This window comes from Lolium rigidum, unplaced genomic scaffold, assembly GCF_022539505.1.
Source record: "Lolium rigidum isolate FL_2022 unplaced genomic scaffold, APGP_CSIRO_Lrig_0.1 contig_9424_1, whole genome shotgun sequence".
Lineage (NCBI taxonomy): Eukaryota > Viridiplantae > Streptophyta > Magnoliopsida > Poales > Poaceae > Lolium > Lolium rigidum.
In genome coordinates, this window is record NW_025901530.1 from 695,416 (window position 1) to 715,958 (window position 20,543).

Sequence of the window (20,543 nt, forward strand, 5' to 3'; positions counted from 1 at the left end):
CGCTTAAACCGTTCCGCTGCAGTTTTCTTTGGTATTTGCAGACCTACTTCCAGTATATGTTAGTCGATTGATTTAATGGTTATGGTAAAGACGAGAAATTTATTTGATATAGGATTTGTGCTCTCTAGAGGGCAATATGATTTTCTGGGAAACCATGTCAGAAAAATCTTCTACCCCACTTTTCACCACAGCCGTTGGATCGGTCAAAATGTTTCTCACTCCTTCGGCTTCGGAAAGGCTCCATGACGCGTGGGACCGGCCATGTGCGGGCCCCGATGACGAGAGGCAGACACGCCCGTTCCTTCAGTCGCCTTGTTTTTCCTCTCCAGAGGGCACGGGTGAAACCCTAGATCGCTCCTCCAATCCCCGGGCCTCATTTCCACCCAATCCCCGTTTCTCCTCTCTCCTCCTCTCCAATGGTGGCGCGCCGCTCTCCCCGGCATGGAGACGGACGGGAGACCGCACGCAGGCAGGCTTCCGTGCGGCGGCGCCGTCGGGTGCGCACGGCGCCCTTGGCCGCCGCGACCTGCTCGCGCCTCCCCGACGCCGGCGGCCTCCCTGCGCATCCTCCTGCTGGAGGCGAGCTGCAGGAGAGCAGACGGGGCCGGACGGGACGGCTGCCGTGGCGGAGCAGGTTCCGGAGGAGGGCCCCGGGCCGAGATGTCTCCTGCTCCCTGGAACCATGTGCCGCTGAAGCCCCCGACGGCCGGCGTCACTTGGAAGCCGTCGACGCGGAGGGTGGCAGTGGTGTGGCGGTGTGGGCCGGCGGGCGGTGGGAGAAGGAGAAGATCTCCCAAGGGCTGGGCTCAAGCACCTCAACGAGGAGGAGGCCGCGCGCAAGGCCGACGAGGCGGAGCAGGCCATGGATGGCGGCGGCAGCCAAGTCCACGCGCGGGACCGGCCAACACACCGACTCCTCTACCTTGGTCATCTGAGCTTCTTCGCATTTTCGTTGCTGCCTAATTTCATTCCTTCTTCGCGAGATAGGGTTTGGGTTGTTAGGAGATTTTACACCGCCTACGGAAGGGAAAACGTTGGTGTCCATGCTGTCTATGGCTGGCTACCGCAGGTACGCTCATCCTCCCCACCCTCTCATCCTCTTTTCCTTTCTCCCGTACTCCGTCCCGTATCTATGCAATGTTTACTTTCTCAGATCTATACGTCCTCCCATTTCATGCACCAGCTGGGATGCCGGAGACAGAGGTGGTTGCACAGCATGGATTATGGCGTCCTAACAAACGGAGAGGAACAGCAGATGGGAGCTCTCCTAAGTTAGAACGTTGTCCTCCTCCACCTAGGTTTGTCAATTCCGTAGCATACGCTTCCTTCATTGATTGTCACTTGTAATATATGGTGTGTGTTGTAGGCTGGAGTGGTGATGTTTGAAATGTCTTTATAACTTTTTATTTTGTTATAACTTTCTTGACACTAATTTGTTTTGTTGAAAATGCACCTGCCAAATCCAGTGAGGATTTTTATAAAGTTTCAGGCTGGCTTTGGCCCACATAATGACTTTCTTGGTGTAATAGCTTCGACCCACCTTGAATCTTCAGGCATTCTGGTTCTCCTCCCTTTGGGGTCAAACATAATACGAGTATTTTTCAGTAAAAACATGGATTTAACAATATGTTTACAATTGAGTGAGTATATCTTCCTGCATGATCTCTGCCTATTACTGTCATCTGGATTTGCAAGGATCTCTGCCTGCATGATCTTTTCTAATCTTGAACAATTGACTAGCAGGATAGATTAGGTAGCATTGGTTGGGTCATCCCCATAGGGTAGTTCCAAAATCGCCGCCGAGTTTTCGCGCCGCCAGCGGACGGCGCCCCCGAGCAGCCGCCGTCGCGCCTCAGCAACTCTTGCCTTGCATCGGGAGGAGCTGGGCCGAGGAACTCGGCCGCGCCATGCGCTCGAGGGCGCCGCTGCGAAGAGCGCCAGGAGGCGCCGGCCGTCGCCAGTCGCGTTCGACGACACCGTCGCAGGTACGACCACCTCTGACCGAGGGTGGCAGGAGCCGGTGGCGATTCAGGGTCAAGCGGCATGGGCATCACCGAGATTCGTCCAGGTTTGCATCTCCTTCCCCTTTCTGTCTCTTCCTCTCTGCTCTATGTGGTGTTTGTTTGTTATTAATTCGATTAAGGACATTTGGAATGCTAAGGGTGTCGGTCGTCATCATATAATTGTGGTTGCTGGTTACTGCCCAATAAGACGGTTTTGTAGTGTGACCGGTGCGTGGATGCAATTGTAATTCTGGATTAGAATTCCGCAGCAAGTGAGTTAGGGGAACATTGCAGTGTTTTGTTGGTGACTGACTTCAGTTTGTTGTAAAGTTCAATAGTAGGTCGCGGCGAACTGATTTTGGACATTTTGGTGACTGGCTGAAGAGTATTACTCCGTATGTTATTGCGCCCATTGGGGTTTTCTAACCTATATACTACATGACTGATGAATTAAACCTGTACAAACGCTCGCCGTGGATTAATGATAATGTTGATGTACAAACCAGCACACCTGAGAACAACACTCTAATACATTTGTGGCCATTCTTGGTTTTATTCTTTTTACTCAGTATGTTATTACAAGGTTCAGGCATGCTTGCCAGATTGTCTTACAACTGACAGTAGGTCAGTCTATAGGTGACCGATGTTTCCTCTTATAACATACAACATCGGTTGGTAAACCACATTTGCATTTTTAAAGGGTGAGTATTTGAACATAGTGTCATTTACAACTTTTAGCCATTTATGAACTTATTAGTTTGCACATTGATCTTCTTTAACACTGGAGCATCTTACTGGAAGTAACTTGTTCATAGCAAGTTTTATGAGTATATTATGGCAGAGGTTAAACCATACTATGACTTACCTTTGAAAATGATTAAAAGTTGTCCAGTCACTTTATCATGTTGATCTTCACCATCGCTCCCCGGTAGCCTAGGACTAATTAAAACTTTCATGCTCCGGCAATGTCTTGCCCTATCTCGTTTGAACTTGGAACTTCCGTGTGTTATAATAGACTTATGCTTGTCAATTGTGTTGTGTGCTGACGAGCTGTACTATCCTGGCAATCTAAAGGAGACTTATGATGTCATATTTCAGGACATAGAAAGCCCTGATGGGAGGTCCCTTTCTAGCAGTAAGTTCCCGGTTCATCACTGAAATGTTCTCTTTGGAATGTCCTATAATCAGGAACCTCGTTCTTTAATGCATGTATTATATACAGCTGCAGCATCTTCCACGCTTGGCGACGCAGGAGGTTTGAAGGGCAAGCATAGCTGGAAGCAAAAGTAAGAGTTAATGTTCCAATCTTTCTGCCACATCACATAATTTCAGAAGATCAGAAAATTTACTGGCAAATGTCGTTCGTTGTGGCAGGTCCATTGTTACAGTTGCATTGACATTACTAACAAGTTCCCAGGCAATACTGATTGTGTGGTCAAAAAGAGCTGGAAAGTATGAGTATAGTGTCACAACGGCAAATTAGTAATACTAGATGAGTGGCGTATACTAGATTGTTGCAGTAGGTACATAATTGATATGTTTGCTTCCCTCATTTGCAAGTGGCCCTCATTTGAGATGATTTTCACTAGAAACCTGATATCGTGTTCTGTATACCAGATTGTTGAGTAGGTGTAATTGATATGTTTGCTTTCCACATTTTCTTGTGGCCCTAACTTAAGATGATGTTCATTGGAAACTTGATAGAGTAGAATTAGATTATCGTGTAAATCAGCTGTCAATTGCTACATGTGCTCTAGGTGGATTAGTACAGATACAAATAATATAGTATTTTTACTCATGAACAAGAAGTACTCATTTTTTTTTAGTTTGGCTGCAACCCTGTGCTTGCTTGTTTTGCAATTACCCACCGATTATAACTCATCGCCGTGTTCAGGTTCAAACTCGATGAGGTTCTACAGCGCTGATATCAACCTCACCAGAGCCATTCGCCGCCTCTCTTCCCCTGCAGTTTACTGCTGTTGCTTCGCCAGAAACACCGAAGAAGAGAATAGCCGCTGCATCTTTGAGACCCTCACCCATAGTCGCAGTCCCATGTTTGCCGGTAATTTACTTTGATTAGGATTCTTTCTCCTGTAGACTTTTCATTTTTATGTGATTATAATTCTCATTGAGCTGAGGTGTAAATAATACTATTGATCTGCTTGCTTTGGCCATCTTTTTCCATGTATTACTTAGTTGATATGCTTCTTTTGATCTTCACCATAGCTGAGCATATGCTCAACACCGCTCGTTTGATTTAATTTCCTCTCTTTGTTTTAGCAATTGAAGCAGGTCTCCAATTGGAGGTGTCATTTGAGTTCTACAAGATCACCTGCTCGATCACCTGCTCTTAGACACAATTGTTTTATTTCTTTGTTGAATTTCTTCTATAGAAATTATGCTGCTTTTAGTTATGCTCATTATTTGTATATATTCAAACATCTTCCACCGGTGCACATCATGTGTACTGACAAAATCTTGGCTGGATTGAACATTGTTGAAGGTGGAATTCTACTAGGATAAAAGTCAGTGAAGTTAAGAGAGGGATAAAAGTTGTAGTTTTTGTGATAGTCATGGGAACCTGGGACATGTTCGCTTAAACTGTTCTGCTGCAGTTTTCTTTGGTATTTGCAGACCTACTTCCAGTATATGTTAGTCGATTGATTTAATGGTTATGGTAAAGACGAGAAATTTATTTGATATAGGATTTGTGCTCTCTAGAGGGCAATATGATTTTCTGGGAATGGTACTTTTATTATGTAGGCTGATTAACCCTGCACGAGTGAGGCTCTTTCTCTTTTGGTATGATTCACTAATGCATTTTTATTTATTGACTTGTATAGCTACAAGACACGCCCCAATTGTTGGAGTATGCAAGGAAAGGCACGTGCCTAAGCAAAAAAATATCAGCGTATATATCTGTTTACATGAAGTCATGATATTCCGCATTGTATAAATCTCACCTATTGTATGAGCTAATGAGTTCTGACCTAGATTGACTACCAAATGCTGCAATATTGTTTTTCCAGTAGGATACTGTCCAGTTTTTCCAAGTTCAAGGCTGCGATATTGTTTGGTGTGCTCTCGGTGGCGTCTCTGCTATATGGTAATAAAACAGATTTATAGGAGTTGGTTCTCACATGAGAGCAATAAATAGAGTATTTGAGTGTTTCTCTAAAATATACCTTCTGAGTTCATTTAAGATGTTCCTGTATGAAAAGCAATATCATGCACTGGCCTAAAGGTTCTATTTTCTTATGCCTCATTTGTTTTGTTTCGGGGACTGAAAACTGGATGCAAATGGGTATACAGGTCCTTGTATCTGATCCACGGGAACTGCAGAAGATATGTAGGAGGTTGTTCATTTTCTCGATATTATACTGATTTTTTTGTGATCTCCCAAAGGAATTTGCAATGCGTGTGCTCTATTGTCATGCTCCGTATAATACTGATTCTTGTGATGGATCCTTTACAATCAGTTTATTTTCTATTTAATGGTGTCCAGTAGTGTACCTAAATATTAATATATTGCTTTTCGCACAGAATCTGAATAACAAAGGAGCGAATTGAGAAAGTTCTCAAGGCCGGTGCTAATGTTGTATTTACCACTGGGGCGTAGCCAGCACCTCCAGGTGAGCTTCTTCCAGCCTTCTCATCCACACCCCATCTTCCCATCATGTCCTGCGATTTTTTCATTCTTTCCCTGAAATTTTTAGCGGATGTTTTATGCTTCAGATTGATTTAGTTCTAATCTGTTTATTTTATATGCGATCGCAATTTCTATGATTAGTATTTCATTTCTCGATTGATTTCTCAATGTGCCTTACGATAATCAATACACATGTGATGTGCCTTTCCTCTTCCTAAGAATACATGCTTAGTTTCATTCTTATTTGGTCCGATTTCACTGCTGATAAGAACAGATGCTAAGTGTCCTCTTTCTCATGTTTCTTCTTGCTGTTGTGAACAGATGCTTAGTCACTAAAAGACGAGGAAATGGATCCTCGATGTTTTTGCGAAGCAGATTTTGTCAGCCTGTGGCATGTTCGCCACCTGCGGCATTCATAAGTCCTACAACATTTGGGTAGATTTGTTTGTTAGGAATTACGTAATTAGCTAGCTTTGGTCCAGGAAAATATTAGGAAATATCATGTCTGTCTTGGTCTCGATATGCTTCGTGAATATTTTAGTTTTAGTAAATGATATCCGGATGATGTTTGGTTCCAGCTAGGTGATGGAGAATCACCGCTCGAAGGTGATATTGCATGCTGAAGGTGATATTGCAGGCACCATCATGGCCACATCGAAGGTCCTAAGCTCTAGGTGAGTTTTTTTATTTCTTCATCTCTAGGGAATGAATCATCTCCTCGCCTTAGTTTATTAATAGGACTATATTTGTGTGACATTGCAGTGGCGTATTGGTAATTGATAGTGCTTTGCCTTTTCATACTCACAGACTATTTTTATTTGTTCATCGTGGTGAGCCTGAAGGGCATGAATCAACATGAAAATTTCTTGAAATAAAAATAATTACTAGGAGGGAGGGTGAGCAAAAAGAAGCATTTATATTCTTAACATCGATATTGCTTCATATTGTCAATTTCTTGCATTTGATGCATTGCTGGAAAATTACTGCTCACTTTTAATCAAGATATCAGAAATGACAGTGATCATAGGTTTCCAGACTTTGTTGTTTCTATTTATTTTTCTGACATGGTTTCCTACAATCGTAATATATTAGTTCACAAATGTCTTCAGATTTCTATTGTACATGTAGAATTGTACCATTTATCTTTGGATGTTATAGCATTCCGAGTAGACAGTGATTTATTACTGCAGGAAAATTTCAGCACTGGTACTGGTTTTCAGAGTATGATTTAACTGTTTATATCGTGCCAGCTCCATGTAACATTAGCACCAAGACTGTCTATGTAATGTCTGCCAGGAAATTTGTGTTTCCCCTGTTACATTGCTCCAATAGTCTTCCAGTCACGATGAAATGCAAAGAACCTTTTGGTTGCCCTTTCCTGACATTTTAGACATCCGATTGATTGATTCTTTGGAGCCTTACATGCTGAATGTTCTTGGTTAATTCTTTTCTAGACATTTTAGAAGTACTATGCTCATCTAATTTATTCTTTGGAGCCTCGCAAGCTGAATGTTCTTGGTTAATTCTTTTCTAGACGTTTTAGAAGTACTATGCTCACTTGATTTATTCTTTGGAGCCTCACATGCTGAATGTTCTTGGTTAAATGTCGTGATCCTCATGTGTCTATGTAGATGATGTTTTGTGTCTCTCCACGGAATCTCTGTTCTGAATTACTGTTGATCATTTCTTCATGTTTCAGATACGCAAAAACAGCCCCAACCAGAGTTCAAGCCACCAAGGTTGTGCAGTAGCTGGCCCATCTCGTGCAGCGATCATGTGTACACGGGGTCCTCGGTGGCGGTGGTAATTCTCTCCCGCATGGGGATTCCAGTAACTATTAGTTATACAGGAATATGTACATTTCCCACGTGTTTTCTATTTGAGGAGAGGTACAAAACAACTTACATATACTGCAACTTATTTGGCTCCTGGTTTTCTTCCATATTGTTTCCCTTTTATTTCATTTATTTGAGGCTTGCTTGCTTCCTTATCAGCACAGCTACGCCTTTGCCTTTCTCATGATGTGGCGTGCTCACAGTTCTTCCTTATCATTCATGTACGCACGTTGTCATGCACACATATAATGATATCTTTGGTTCTTGATGCAGGTGGTCACATGATTTATGCCCATACTATTCTGCCATAAATCTTTTGTTTTTGTCCATGTGCAAAGAATAAGGAAAAGGATCAATGACAGTCTCTGCCTTTGCAGGAGCTGGTTACGCCCAATACTATTCTACCATAAGTCCAGGTGAGCTACTGCTCCTCACCTCCTCCGCCTCTGAGTGATTATTTATTTATTTTCCCATTAGTATTTCACATCTAACAAGTTGGTTACAATATTCCTCTGAAAGATTTGTGCCGATTTTGATTCAACAAAGATTACATATATCCTTACCTGCACCCATGTCTCCTCGTCCTCTCCTCTTCCAACCTCTCCTCGGGGGCGATGAGAGGTCCTGGAGGTGGTGATGCGGAAGAGCATCGGAATCTTGGAGGAGATGCAGCCCAGGTGAATGGTGTTGGTTGTCTGCTCCCATTACGCCTCCCTTCCTCAACTACAGACATGCTGGTATTCCTCTCCTCTCTCCTGGTCCCTCGCTTTGGCTTGTATTTTTGCTATGGATATTGTGGTGTAGCGAGAATGGGAGGAGAGTGGGATTGGAACGCTGACTTCATCTACTTGGTAAGCATTTGATATTTCTCTGGATCATTTTCTGTCCATATACAAATATAGAAAATTTATGTATGCCTATATCCAACTATTTAGTACTTAAGTTGGTGGTCCTCAAGAGGATCTTAAAGAAAACTTGTTTGTGGATTCCGATACCATGTTTTACTCGTTTTAATCTTACCATTTGAGGTGACGACGGCGGCTGCATAGCGCGCACCGAGCGGTGGCGGTGGCTGGGAGTGTGCACCGAGAGTTGGTGGGTTGCTGGCCACGGCAGCAGCGGTGGCTGGGAGCGCGCCCCCGAGGATAACAGACTGTTCCATCTTTTGGTGCAAGCACTTCTAGGTACTCGTTTTGTATCCTTGACAGAAATTTCTTTCAGATTTTGTAAAATTGTTTTTATTATGTATACCAAATGCATTTCTGTAGCTTCAGCAAAATGAGTTAATGTTCTATAAAACCAATGCATCTCTTTAGCTACAGGAGACTAATGAATAACAAATGATTTTATTATCCTTGTTTCCTCATGCATTATTTCACTAGATTTTGTTATTCTCATTAGTTGCTCTGATAGATAAAAGTCCAGAATATGAACAACAATTGAAATGATGGCATATTGGCATATGAAAAGGAAGCTAAAAACTAGATTTAGATGATATTTTGTCTTGTATACACAATTCATGCTTGATTGCTAATTATTTATCTCCTTATAGGGCGGTAAGAGTAGTAAACAAATGAGTACAATCATACAAATAATGTCGTGTCCATTTGTTTATTGTTCTAGATGAAAAATAGGCTTCATTTCATAACACTGTAATGTTGTTTACATCTTGAAGCCAGAACCCAATAGTTCCAGCAACCCTTGCCTTATGGGAAAGGTCATATGTGTTGTCCCTTCTTACCCGAATCTGAGAAAATCGAGAAGGTAAGGTTGAGTGATTTGTTGGGCATTAACCTCAGTAACATATTACATGTGGAGGGTTGTGATTTCCTCTTTTAGCATTTATAATTTCAAATTACATCATTTATAGCTTGATGCTAATTATGCTGCACATTTTCATATATCCAGGTCCAGGTGATCTATGAGGCTACGAGAGGTGTATTGAAGAACATTTTATGGCACACCCTATATTAAAAGAGCGCATTGATTTAGAATTCTGTTTCTTCATAGTCATTACGTGAGTTTAGTATCATAACTTATCCTTTTTAACCCTTCCAATATATTTCATAGATGTTATACCACAGCTCTAAAAGGTTACAGTACACTAGGTTGCAGGCTCAGCTTTATATATATGTACATTTGTGGATATTTACACCAATGGATAGTCTACAATTCTCCATATGGAATTTTCCCAGCTTGCAAGTTAATGTGTAATTAAGTCTCTAACGTGCATTTTTGGATTTGTTTCCTTGAATAATTCAGTGCATTTTCCCGTACATTGTAATTATGCCCCACTTAATTACAAAAATAGTACAGTAATTTAATCATTTAACCTGAGTCTGACTTGCTCCTTTGCGTAAATCTAAAATTGTTGATTTATTTCTGAGAGGATGTTGTCATGCCATTCTTTATATAAATTTTTTAGCTAGCTTTCAAGTGAATGTGTGATTGATGCTCTGGCGTGCACTTTTGGATTCCTTTCCTTGAATTATTCAGTGGACTTCCCCATGTATTGTAATCTGACTGCTCTGCTTAGTCACAAAAGCAGTATGACAACTCAATCATACAAACTGAGTCTGACTTGCAACTGTACAGCGAGTATTTGCGGAAATCTGAAATTGTCGATTTATTTCTGAGTTGATGCTACCGTGGCATCAACTTACTTCATTCCACTGACCCTGCAAGCCACAGGTGAATTGCTCCCATCTATGATTTATTCATGATGAATCTTGAATGCATATATGATGCTTTTATTGTTCTTGTTTTGACCATCTGGTAGTAATTTATGCCTCCTGAGTTTTTACATAATGAGACCACCTGATAGGGTCATATGTCTTTTGGAGTGTTTCTGCTTCTGTGTGAAATTGGAGCTTTCTGTTTATAATCTTTTATTTGGTTGTTTGATCTGGTGTATAAATCCTAAGAAAGGTATCATGTACTTCAGTATATGCTTGTGTTTATGAAATTTACCATGATCACCATGAGTATGAGTAGTTTGCCATATTGTAATCCATGGACATATACATAGCAGCGTGAGACAATATTGTGTAAATAACACAAGCAGTCATTTCACTAAGTCTAAAAACCTCAATAGCCATAATCCGATCACTTGGCTTGAGTAATGTCTTGCTTTTGCCATTTGCGCCGGTGCGCAACCGGTCATCTATGGCATGTATGTTCTGTTTTCTCAGCTGTATATTTGATTGTAGTTCTTTTTGTATTTGTTTGATAGGCTTATTATCGGAGAAATCGGCGGTAATGATGCATAGTGATCTTGGTATGCAAGTATGATCAGGATCTGGTGTATTCTTACTGAAGGAAATGACTCTACTTCAATTGTAATTATTGTATGTGTTGATGGCACCCAAAAAGTAACATGATATTTATATACATTTATTTCTCTTTGCTATGAACAAATGGCTGGATGCAACAAATGATGCTCCTGGTATGTACATGTGTTATCTGTAGGCAGTTGCTTGGAAGTTTATATTTTCTTTTAAAAGAATTGCTTATACAAGTTTAAGGGCTCTCAAAAACATGCTGAATTGTTGGAAAACTAAACAGACTTAAAACTTATGTTTTTATTTTCTTTAAAAAAGATTGCATGTATAGGGTTAAGGACTCTTAAAGACCTATTGAATTATTGGACAACTAACCAAACATCAACAGCATAAAATATATGGTTACAGTAGTGTCTTGCATTTGCTTGTGCGCCAGGGCGCACCGGGTCATCTAGTCAATGTAAAACATGGTATTATCATCATATATGTTGCAAATATGTGGGAATTCATTGTAATAAAGAACAAAGTTCATGTATGTATTTTACATGCATAACACGCTTGCATAATATGAAAAAAATAATTTCCAAAATAATTTTCTCTTCTTTGTCAAACTATAACTTGTCGATAGTCGTGACCTAGCTAATTTACCCATAAAACCATTTACCTTCGCATGTGGCACCTCATTTCTGTGAAGGGCTTTTCAAAATAATTTCCATATTTCAAGTTTGTATTTTTTTATCGTAAGTAGGTCACATAAGATGACAATATGCGAAGGTTTCACATTTGTTTTGCAATTTTTGAGTTAGTTGTATGCCAATATTTGGTCTCACTTTGAATGACATTTTGCTAGAACGGGGTACTTTGGGCACACCAGAATAAATCTCGCGAAATTGATATTGTCCCCTATTAAAACAACATATTGTGCAACTAACTTTTTTTTTGAAAAAAATAAGGAAACAAGCGAAAGATGTCCGGTAGTTCAAATTTCCCCCACTTCCACATAAATCGGTAGAAAACTATACAGAATATTAAAAGTTCACAGAAAGCTAGCATCATCAACAAGTATGTGAATCTATGTACAAAAGTTGTCTACTAATTTTGTATTTAGGTTTCCACAAGTTCATATTGGTTTCTTGTACTTGCTTCACACACAAAAAACCTGGTTCACATTGGGGAAATCAAAATAGATTTTAGTGCAAATAAATTGGAAACTACATTCGTAGAAACTATTCATAATTCAAAGGTACACACTTGTTCACAACATGGGTTCGTTCTAACAAACTATGCCTTGTCAAAGGTCATGACTTAGCTAAATTTCCCAAAAGGCCATTTATCTTTGTATCGTGGTAGCTTATTTGTTTTAAGGGTTATCTAGAATATTTATTGTATTCCAAGTTTCTAATTTTTCCTCGTAAGTAGGTCACATAAGATTACAAATGGAGAAATTTTGTATTTTCTTATTTTTTTTAATTAGTTGTGCCCATATTCGGTCTCACCTAAAATGATGTTTTCTCATAATGGCGTTGCGGGCACATCAGACGGAATCTCGCGAAATTGATATCGTTCCTTTATTCAAATAACACATTGTGCATGTAAAATTTATTTTTGCAGAAAAATAGGGACATGCAAAGATGATATGCCATTCAAATTTGGCCCACTTCTAGTTAAATTGCCAAAAAACCATACAAAATGGTAAGTTACAAGAAAGTCGGCGTCATCAACAAGTATGTGTTGCGGTCAGAAACCCACCGGCGGGCAGCGACTGGCCCCAGTCCCTCAGAGCAACGGCCCGCAAAGCCTTCTGGTCACACGTCCGATGCTGTCGCAAGGGCGTGCCACCTGACCTATACCTGGTCAGGAAGGTGTTGGATGATGCCTCGCTTAGTCTCCTGCATGGCATACACGTAAACGTTAAATACGAGCCTCGATCGGCTCTCAGGTTGTCCTGTGAATCGGCTCAAAGAGCCGATCCACCCATGATCCGTACGAGGTGTACGAATATATGGTGGTCCTGCTTGATCAAGATAAAGCTAAAGCGATCTACGACGATTTAGGGTTTTCACCGCATAATCGGATCATCCTACTCACGATTGGGCCTCGCGCTCGCGTACGGTGATCGTAAGCCGATCCTAGACAGGGCCTAAAAACCAACACGAGGTTGATCCCCGGAACATCCTGTCTAGGGCTAGCAAACTACACCCTACACGCCGCTGGATCCTCCAACCCTTTGTAAGGCCTAACTATTGCGGATATTAAACTAATCCTTGAAGAACAAGGAGCAACCGTAACGGATCGGATCTACTAAACAATGATCAAGCGGGTGCCGCCCCTACACCTAAGATAGGTGTAAGGGCGGCTAGATGTATAAGGGTTGCACTACGACAAGCATATGATACGAAGAACAATGCTAACCCTAACACATCTAAGATAACTACGTTGCTCGCCATCAAAAAGCTTCAGTACGAGCAACGCATGAACAACGTAATAAGCTTAGTGCTGCCTAGATCGCAAGATGCGATCTAGGCAGCATGGTGCTTACCAGGAGAAACCCTCGAGACGAAGGAGTTGGCGATGCGCCGAGATTGATTGTGTTGAACGTTGGTTGTTGTTTATTCCATAAACCCTAGATACATATTTATAGTCCAGGGGACTTTCTAATTCAAGCGTGCACCTAACCGTGCACGGGTAAAACTCTAATTCCTAACCGACACGTATCCTACTATGGTACAGATACACGGGCAAATTAGCCCAAACTTTGCATGTAAGGCCGATTCACGTATTTCTTCTATATATATTCTTCAAGCCCATCTTGATCGCGGCCCACCTCTGATCCGGTCAAATTCTGGTGATAACACATGCCCCCCTGGTTTTGGAAATGAAATTTCCAAAATCATTACGCTTTCTTTCGTCGGGTCATGTCGTGGTAGAGCAGAACCCGCCGCAGAATCCTTCATCATGATGCCTTGCCCTTTCCACTTCTCCACGTGGCCTGCGAAATTTTTCTGTTGGGCACCATCTCCTCGGAAACTGATGTGGCATTGAATCTCCCTCATATCCCTTTTATTTAACCGTTCTAAACAGTTTGCTCCTCCTTCATCCTCCTCGCATTAGCACCCAAAAAACCCTCCTGTGCCACCACGTCTTCTTCCTCCTCCTCCTCCTCCGATCTTTCCTACGGGTCTTCCTCCTTCCGCGAGACGCCGGAGGACATCCGCGCCCCAGAAGAATGGGACCAGGAAGACCACGCCTCCTCCATCTGGTCCGAGGACGACCAGTCCTTGACCAGCGGGGATGAAGATCTTCAGTTCCTCGCCGACGGGGAACTGGAGTCGGAAAGCGAGGACGACCGGTTCCCCTGGGACGGCTGCCCCTCCTCTGAAGAGGAGGAGGAGGACGACGACGACGACTCCCTCGAGGGCTACCCGCCAGCGAAACGCCTCCGCATGTGGTGGGACGACGACAGCAGCGACGATGAAGAGGAGGATGAAGCTCCCGTAGAGGGCTACGGGAGCAGCGACGAGGAGCCCATCGGCAGTAGTGCCGATGAGAGCTCCGAGGATGACGACAAGGGCAGCGATGGCCCGTAGATTAGGATCTACTAGTGTAGGACCAGCAGTAGTAGATTGGTCAATAGACCCTTCTTTTGTTCTTCCTTCTTTGAGCAATCGGCTCTTTCTTTGTAAGAAATCCTGTTCATTAATGAAGAAGTTTCCCCAATTCGATTTTGCCGATTTCTTTTAAACCGATTCTAAATGAGCCGATGGCAATGCATCAGTCTCTCATAATCCGCCCTCCATATTTTCGACCATGGGGTGACTGCAATCTTGGTCAAAGCTCAATAAGCCGATGTCAGCGCATCAAGCCTTCATGATCTATCCTTCGTCCTTTCGATCAATGAGTTTGAGTTCCACCGGATCACCACCCTTGACGAAAATCGCGGCGCAGGACTAGCCGATGGCCATCCAATCGGCTTCCAAAAACAGAGCATCCACCAGGCCAGCTGCCCCCCGAGTCTCAGTCAAGGCAAAACAGAGACGAGGGCACGCCACTCAGACAAATGAACCTGGGCTAGATCATGTCTGAGAGAACTATCATGCAGAGCCAGCCAGAGCCGATCACCCCTCCTCCATTGAAAGTCGATATTGCAGATGATCACACAACGGCTCAGAAGTAGCACTCTCCCATAAAATTTGTGCTAGAGTCGATGGCCGTGCATCGGCTTTGTCCATATCATGCAAAATATTTTTTTTTTACGGGCCGATTTTTCTATCGGCCCCCAATATCTCACTGCACATGTATCGCACATGCTGCACGTGTATCGCACATGCTCATCTGATTAGGTGCCCCCCGAGCCGATTCTGTCAGGTAACTGCTGAAATCGGCTTCTGTGATTAGCCAAGGTTTTAATGCACATGTTCATCCGATTAGGTGCCCCCCCGAGCCGATTCTGTCAGGGAACTGCTGAAATCGGCTCTGTGGTTAGCCAAGGCGCTATGTGTGAACGTCGGCCCGGTTAAGAACAGTGTTGACTTCTTCCAGCCCATCAGCCGACGCAAACCCATTACCTCATTGTCCATTAGGCTGGCGCTGCCCCTAAACAGAATGGATGGTGAGGATAATTTTGGCCGATTGCTGGAATCGGCCTCCACGTTGCTTGCTCGATGAAGGTTTTGTAATGTTCCTCCATAGATCCTTGGGGCCGATCACCTGGATCGGCATCGCCACGTTCGTCCATCGATCTTTGCTTTTGTTACACGGTCAGGCCGGTGGATAAAACCAGCCTAACCCCGTTTTTCGTCACGTCGATGCGCTCGCAGTCGTCCAAATTGATGCCTGAGAGTGGCTCTTGGCCTGACGTCTCCCAAACGTTCATGCCAGCCGTCGAGATCTCGGCTGAATCATCTGCGTGGACGACTTCTACTTCATCTCCATCCCACTGTATTAGGCATTGGTGCATCGTGGATGGAATGCAACAGTTGGCGTGGATCCAATCTCTCCCTAGTAGGACAGCATAGGAGCTTTTGCTGTCGACAATAAAGAACGTCGTAGGGACAGTTTTCCTTCCTACGGTCAGATCCACATTCAGAACACCTTGTGCGTCAGATGCTTGGCCGTTGAAATCTCTCAGTGTTACATTGGTCTTGATCAGATCCGAGCTGGAGCGTCCCAACCGGCGTAGCATGGAGTATGGCATAATGTTAACTGCCGCTCCGGTGTCCACCAACATCTTGTTGACAGGCTGCCCATTGATGTATCCTCGCAAGTACAGGGCCTTCGGATGCTCGTAACTTCTTTCTCGTGGCTTCTCAAAGATGACCGGCCGTGGGCCGCAGATCCGGCTTGTGCCACAGGTGCTTCGTATAATCCTCGGAGCGCTAAACTCCGTTGGAAGGATGAAGACCATGTTTGTGCCAGCCGATGTCTCATCATCGGCTTTCCTTTGCTTGGGGCGCCACTCTTTTCTTTGTGGCCGACCTTCTTCGTCCAGGGTTCGCTGAATTTTGGCTGCCAGATCAGGCCGTGCCTTCCTCAACGTGTGCAGTATAACCTTTCAGCTTCTTCCAACCCACGTAGACGCTGAACCCTTCGTTTTTGGGAACGGCTGAGCCCATCAGGGCACCACCTTGGCCGATGATACTTATCTTCTTCATCATCGTCCTCTAGTTCCTCGAGATCTTCCACCCGAGCGGACTCAGCATGCTTGTTCCGAGGCGGGAGAGGCCCTAGACGTTTGAACACGGACACGTTAGCTGCATACTTCTTCCTTTGTTTGCATTCTGGGCAATTGCCGATTGTAGGCAATCGGCTCATTCCTGAATCCCAGCAGTGTCTGAAGAAGGGGCAGTCCCAGTGCCTATCCACGTCGTCTTGCTCCCTCGTCTTTTCCTTGGCGTGGCGCTCATATCGCTCCTCGTCATGATCATGCCGACGACGTCTCCTGTCGTCCCTAGCCAGACGATCTTTTTCATCATCGTCGTTGTATCGCCGGTGTTGGTCATACTGACTCACATACTTTTTGAGGAGGTGATCAGAGAGAGGTCGCTGATATCTTATGTTCTTCACTTCTCCCTCTGTGACGTAGCGCTTGCCGTCGTGGCGGAGCCGATCGCGTGGAGCGGCTTCCTCTCGTGTCTTTGCTATGAGAGCAGCTGCCCTCATCTCCATCCTTACCGCAGTGGTGCCCGGGTCCCACCATGTTGATATTGCACGAGAAATCTGGCTGGCACCCTCCATGGTAAGTATACTCCACCATGTTAACGGCGGGGAAGGGGTGTGTGTCGACCTTCATGGCGTACTCGGTTAAAAATTAGCCGCCCTTTTTCTATCGCCATTTGGATCCGCCGACGCCACACCCTGCGGTCGTTAGTGGTGTGGGTGAACGTGTTATGCCACTTGCAGTATGGCTTTCCGTTCAGCTCCTGCACCGTGGGGATCTTGTGGCCTTCGGGTACCTTTATATGCTTCTCCGTGAGTAAGAGATCGAAAATCTGCTCAGATTTGGTCACATCGAAGTCGAACCCTTTTGGAGGGCCTTGTGGCTTAACCCACTTGCAGGACACGGGGTTTGCCGCCCGAGCCCATTCAGCCACTGCTACCTCTTGATCTCCCGCAGCACCTTCATCCTCGTCTGCCTCAACCAGGACCACCGCTCGCTTGAATTTGTCCTGGTAAACATCCGGGTGGCGCTGTTCATATGCCGACAGCCTTCGCACCATGTGCGCCAATGAAGGGTAGTCTCGCTTGGGAGGCCACGTCCTTGATCGATGATGAGAGACCCACCACCGCCAACTCGATCGCTTCTTTTCACTTACGTGAACCGAATAGCATCGGTTCCTAATGGTCCTGAAGCGCTGGATGTATTCTGACACTGTTTCCCCGCGCTTCTGTCGTACTTGTGCGAGATCGGCAATACCAGCCTCGGAAGCCTATGAGTGATACTGCTCATGGAACTGCTCTTCCAACTGCTTCCAAGTCCGGATTGAGTTCGGTGGCAGCGATGTGTACCACCCGAAAGCCGATCCTGTGAGGGACTGTGCGAAGAACCTCACACGCAGCTCGTCCGATGCTGAGATCGTGCCCAGCTGTGCCAAATATCGGCTCACATGCTCGATGGAGCTGGAACCATCCGATCCACTAAACTTTGTAAAGTCGTGGAGCCGATATTTGGGTGGTAGCGGGATCAATTCGTACTCGTTGGGGTACGGCTTGGTATAGCCGAATGTCTTCCTTTTCGGCATCATGCCGAACCGATCTTTCGGAATTGTACAAATCTGATCCGCGGTGATGGCCGGAGGTGTCGAACCCCGAAGATTCGCCGGGGTGGCATACTTAGCCAGCCATGCTTGCTTTTCCAGTTCTGAGCCAACCGCAGGAGCTGAGCTCCGGAGGTTTGTCGGAGTGGCGTACTTAGCTAACCACGTTTGCTTCTCAAGATCCGCTCCCGACGTTCCTCCCGCTCGTTCCGAGACCCCTGCTGTTGCAGCCTCGGTTCGAGAGTGCCCGAGTCACGCAGTCTGGCACGTATGCGCACGTGTATCCGTGCGGGACCTCCTTGGGCGCCTCGGTAGGAATTGGTAGTCACTAGGGTCACCACCAATCTTGTAGACGACGTATGCCGATGAGTTCGGCACTTCGGTGCTGCCAACGCGAACGGCAGCGGTGGACGGGACTGGAATGGTATTTCTCCTTTGTAAGTCCCCAGAGCTGGTCCCGACGGAGAATACTGATGGCTCATGATTTCCTGGATCACGCGCAGAGCGACACGCTCCAAAGTGTTCACCAGGCTCTCGTAGTGGCGGTGCAGCGAATGAGCCACCATGAAGTTGATCTCCCGACGCAGCGACCCGGTGCGTTCTTCCGACGGGGTGGACAGGTCCACTCCATCGAGCGCGCCTTCAGGTGAGAACCCCTTCCACCCGATGCCGTGGGAGCGGGTTCCGTGGAAAGAGCCGATGAGGTCGGCTTCGAGGACCGCTTTGATCTCGTCATGCTTCTTCTTGAGCTCGTCGGCCGGATCCTCGTACTTGACCGGAGTGCTTTCCGCCATCTCGGATGTAGATGGCGATGCGGTGGATGTCGAAGATTGTCCCACCGGGCGTGCCGAATGTGTTGCGGTCGAAACCCACCGGCGGGCAGCGACCGGCAACACCGTAGAGCCGGGAACAACCCGGGGCTGCGGCTGGCCCCGGTCCCTCGGAGCGACGGCCCGCAAAGCCTTCCGGTCACACGTCCGATGCTGTCGCAAGGGCGTGCCACCCGACCTATACCCGGTCGGGAAGGTGTTGGATGATGCCTCGCTTAGTTTCCTGCATGGCATACACGTAAACGTTAAATACGAGCCTCGATCGGCTCTCAGGTTGTCCTGTGAATCGGCTCAAAGAGCCGATCCACCCATGATCCGTACGAGGTGTACGAATATATGGTGGTCCTGCTTGATCAAGATAAAGCTAAAGCGATCTACGACGATTTAGGGTTTTCACCGCATAATCGGATCATCCTACTCACGATTGGGCCTCGCGCTCGCGTACGGTGATCGTAAGCCGATCCTAGACAGGGCCTAAAAACCAACACGAGGTTGATCCCCGGAACATCCTGTCTAGGGCTAGCAAACTACACCCTACACGCCGCTGGATCCTCCAACCCTTTGTAAGGCCTAACTATTGCGGATATTAAACTAATCCTTGAAGAACAAGGAGCAACCGTAACGGATTGGATCTACTAAACAATGATCAAGCGGGGTGCCGCCCCTACACCTAAGATAGGTGTAAGGGCGGCTAGATGTATAAGGGTTGCACTACGACAGCATATGATACGAAGAACAATGCTAACCCTAACACATCTAAGATAACTACGTTGCTCGCCATCAAAAAGGCTTCAGTACGAGCAACGCATGAACAACGTAATAAGCTTGTGCTGCCTAGATCGCAAGATGCGATCTAGACAGCATGGTGCTTACCAGGAGAAACCCTCGAGACGAAGGAGTTGGAGATGCGCCGAGATTGATTGTGTTGAACGTTGGTTGTTGTTTATTCCATAAACCCTAGATACATATTTATAGTCCAGGGGACTTTCTAATTCAAGCGTGCACCTAACCGTGCACGGGTAAAACTCTAATTCTTAACCGACACGTATCCTACTATGGTACAGATACACGGGCAAATTAGCCTAAACTTTGCATGTAAGGCTGATTCACGTATTTCTTCTATATATATTCTTCAAGCCCATCTTGATCGCGGCCCACCTCTGATCCAGTCAAATTCTGGTGATAACAGTATGTCATCTGACATAGAAAAGTGGTTTACTACTTTTATATATAGGTTTTGAAAGTTCATATTGCGCTTCTTGTACACACACACAAAACCCGGTTTTGGCACTTGGGAAAATGCAAATGAATGTTTCGTGCAAAGAAATATAAAACTTTCGTTGTCAACATTGTTCGTCATTCCAATATACATGAGCATGCATATTATAGGCTCGTTTCAACAAACTATGCCATGGCACAATCATGACCTAGCTAATTTTCCGTCGAATGGATTCGGGAAAAGACACTCATTTTTCGTACTTATGAAATGATTTTATAAAAAAGTTTGAAAACTCCCATTTTGCAACATTTATTTCAAATGGCAATATGCACTTATGCGAGAATTTTAGGCTCATTATAACTAAATGTACAATGAAAATGAATAAATGAATAAATAAAAAAGGGTTTGCCAAGGGTTCTTTGCCGAGTAGTTGATCTTTACTGAGTGTATTTTACGTTTTGTTGTCGAGTAGT

At 44.9% G+C, this 20,543-nt stretch overlaps 1 long non-coding RNA gene across 1 annotated transcript; it reads left to right on the forward strand.

The window, feature by feature from the left end:
- Positions 1 to 3,046: 3,046 nt before the first annotated feature.
- Positions 3,047 to 3,476, forward strand: LOC124682347. The gene is made up of 3 exons (XR_006996262.1): positions 3,047 to 3,138; positions 3,226 to 3,289; positions 3,378 to 3,476. It is a non-coding gene; the product is annotated as an uncharacterized LOC124682347 (long non-coding RNA).
- Positions 3,477 to 20,543: the final 17,067 nt, after the last annotated feature.